This window comes from Colobus angolensis, unplaced genomic scaffold (assembly GCF_000951035.1).
Source record: "Colobus angolensis palliatus isolate OR3802 unplaced genomic scaffold, Cang.pa_1.0 Scaffold60, whole genome shotgun sequence".
Lineage (NCBI taxonomy): Eukaryota > Metazoa > Chordata > Mammalia > Primates > Cercopithecidae > Colobus > Colobus angolensis.
Genome location: NW_012119599.1, coordinates 2,855,455 through 2,858,881, shown reverse-complemented (window position 1 = coordinate 2,858,881; position 3,427 = coordinate 2,855,455).

Genomic DNA, 3,427 nt, shown 5'->3' with positions numbered 1-3,427 from the left:
AGGCGGAGGTTGCAGTGAGCTGATATCGCGCCACTGCACTCCAGCCTGGGCAACAGAACGAGACACTCCGTGAAAAGAAGAGAGAAAGAAATGACAGCATGAGAGCGGGTGAGCACCCAGAGGGCAACTTAGCTGGCCGAGGGTGGAGGGAAAGACGCCGGGTCCTGAGGGCGCTGGGCTTGGTCCCCGAGGACCATCGCCTGCCTGGAGGTGGGGTGCTGTCCCCTTAAGTAAAAGTTCCCAGTTTTGCCAGAGCCCCAGAGGGAATTGAAGCTGGGCGAGGAAAAGCTCCCTCTCAACTGTAGAGTCGATGGAATGAGGGATGGAGCCAGCTCCTCTGGGGAGGAGTCCCTTGGGAAAGAGGGGGGAGCTGGGAGGAATCCAGAGAAAAGGGGGCCTGGGGCAGAGAGGACACAGAAACATTACAAGGCCAAGAAAGAGGGACGTGAGAAAGGGATGGAAAGATTTAGGGGGAGGCAGGAGGGATGGGTTGGGAAGCTCCGAGAGAGTCCCAGAGTAAGAAACAAAAATACATTTGGGGAGACAGAGAGACAAAAAGAGTAGTGGGCCAGGTCTGGTGGCTCATACCTACAATCCCAGCACTTTGGGAGGCTGAGGCAGGAGGATCTCTTGAGGCCAGGGGTTTGAGACCAGCCTGAGCAACATAGCAAGACCCCATCTCTACAAAAAATAAAAAATTAGCCAGGTATGGTGGCACACAGCTGCAGTCCTCAGCACAGGCAAGAGGATCACTTGAGGCCAGCAGCTCAAGACCAGCCTGGGCAACATTGTGAGACCCCATCTCTACAAAAAAATAAAAAATTACCCGGGCATGATGGCAAACACCTGTGGTCCCCGCACTTTGGGTGACCAAGGCAGGAGGTTCACTTGAGCCCAGCAGTTCAAGACCAGCCTGGGCAACGTAGCAAGACCACATCTCTACATAATTTTTTCTTAAGAGAAATACAGAGAAAGAAGAACTGGGATTCAGAGAGATCATTGCAGTCAGAAAGGAACAGAGGAAATGCAAGCAGCAGCCTAGAAGCACAGAGGAAGGTAGCGGGAGGCCAGCACGGGTGACTGGCTGGCGACCTCACCTCTCTGAGCCTTTCTTGTACATCGAATGGGAATCAATTGCACTTTGGCCACGGCAGGCTGCTGTGAGGTGTGTCAGTGTCATCTTACAGCCATGTGGGGCGATGGGAGCGCTGTACTCACACACCACCCAGGGCCTCCTAGCATTGCCTCCTCAAATCTCAGGCACACAACTCCACTCTCTGCTCTCAGTCAGCTCAGCCACGAAGTGGACAGAGTGGGATCTGTCGCCATGGGAAATTGTTGGGATGCTACAGAAGCCTCCTTCCTGGTAGGTAACCAAGCAGCCTCCCCCAAGCAAAAGAGCTCATGGGCCACATTAAGGCGCTCAGATTCCATGGTTTATTGAATTCATTTAAAACAAACACAAGGTTATTGTTTGTTTTTCAACTGTGTGGTGGTAGGAAGTGCTCCTGACGGTCTTCCCATGGCAATAATTTACTCTTTGATTTCACCCACCACTACTATGACAGCTTTCTCTCACTGATTCACAAAAAAATTGGGCTTTTCTTTTGTCATTCTTTTTTTTTTTTTTTTTTTTGGTGGAGTGCAGTGGCAAAATCATAGCTCACTACCTCAAACTCCTGGGCTCAACTGGTCCTCCTGCCTCAACTTGCTCTGCAGCTAGAATCACAGGTACATGCCGTCACACCCAGCTAAATTTTTATTTTTATTCTTTGTAGAGACGAGGTCTCAAGCTCCTAACCTCAAGCAATCCTCCTGCACAAAGTGTTAGGTATGAGCCACCATACCTAGCCTAAAAAAAATTGTTTTTTAATTTTTTTTGAGACAGGGTCTCACTCTGTCACCCAGGCTGGAGTTCAGTGGCGAGATCTCGGCTCACTGCAACCTCCACTTCCCAGTCTCAAGCGATTCTCCAGCCTCAGCCTCCTGAGTAGCTGGGTCTACAGGCATGAGCCACCAACTCCTGGCTAATTTTTGTGTTTTTTGTTGAGACGGGGTTTCGCCATGTTGCCCAGGCTGGTCTTGAACTCTTGAGCTCAAAATGATCTGCTTGCCTTGGCATCCCAAAGTGCTGGGATTACAGGCCTGAGTCACTGAGCCAGGCCTCTAAAAACTTTGTATTCACAACTTCCCCCAAAAAACCTGCAGTTCACACTCCTGTCAATGTGTGTGAGGTGCCCATTACTCCATACTTTGGCCGGTACTTGCAATTATCCTCTAAATTTTTGCCTACTTGATGGATAACAAAATGGCTTTCTTATTTGTTTCTTAATTTTTTTTTTTTTTTTTTTTGAGACTCCTGTTGCTCAGGCTGGAGTGCAATGGCACAATCTTGGCTCACTGCAACTTCCGCCTCCTGGGTTCAAGGAATTCTCCTGCCTCAGCCTCCTGAGTATCTGGGATTACAGGCGCCTGCCACCACGCCCGACTAATTTTGTTTTTGTTTTTGTTTTACGTGAAGTCTCACTCTGTTGCCCGGGCTGGAGTGCAGTGGTGTGATCTCAGCTCACTGCAACCTCTGCCTTCTGGGTTCAAGCAGTTCTCCTGCCTCAGCCTCCTGAGTAGCTGGGATTACAGACACCCGAAACTACACCCAACTAATTTTTTTGTATTTTTAGTTGAGACAGGGCTTCACCATCTTGGCCAGGCTGGTCTTGAACTCCTGACCTCGTAATTCACCCACCTCGGCCTCTCAAAGTGATGGGATTACAGGCGTGAGCCACTGTGCCTGGCCTAATTTTTGTATTTTTAGTAGAGACAGGGTTTTACCATGTCGGTTAGTCTGGTCTTAAACTCCCGACCTCAGGTGGTCCACTCGCCTCAGCCTCCAAAAGTGCTGGGATTACAGGTGTGAGCCACCGTGCCTGGCCAATAATTTGGTGTTGAGGTCCCTTTCATGAGCATGGCCATCGACTCTGGCTTTGCCCTGCCTGGGCTCCAGGGGATTAGATCATAAGTGTTTACAATGTGCTTTTCAGCAGATTTTCCTTTATCCTGGCAGGCAGCCCAATGCCTAAGGGTCTGACTCGCACACAGGTGTCCCTGTCACAGGAAATGTGTTTATACTGGCCAAGATCCTTGTGGCTCTTATCTGACCTGTGCCCAGTTTATTCCTGACCAGGAAAGGGATTAGGTTCAGGTGTGTCAGTCAAGTGAGACAAAAGGAGGCAACTCAACAAAACACATGAAATATTAGAAAGAGGCAGGGTGCAGTAGATCATGCCTATAATCCTAGCTCTTCAGAAGGCCAAGGCAGGATGATCACTTGAGGCCAGGAGTCTGAGGCCAGCCTGGCCAACGTGGTGAAACCCTGTCTCTACTAAAAATATAAAAATTAGCCGGGCAAGGTGGTGTGCACTTGCAGTCC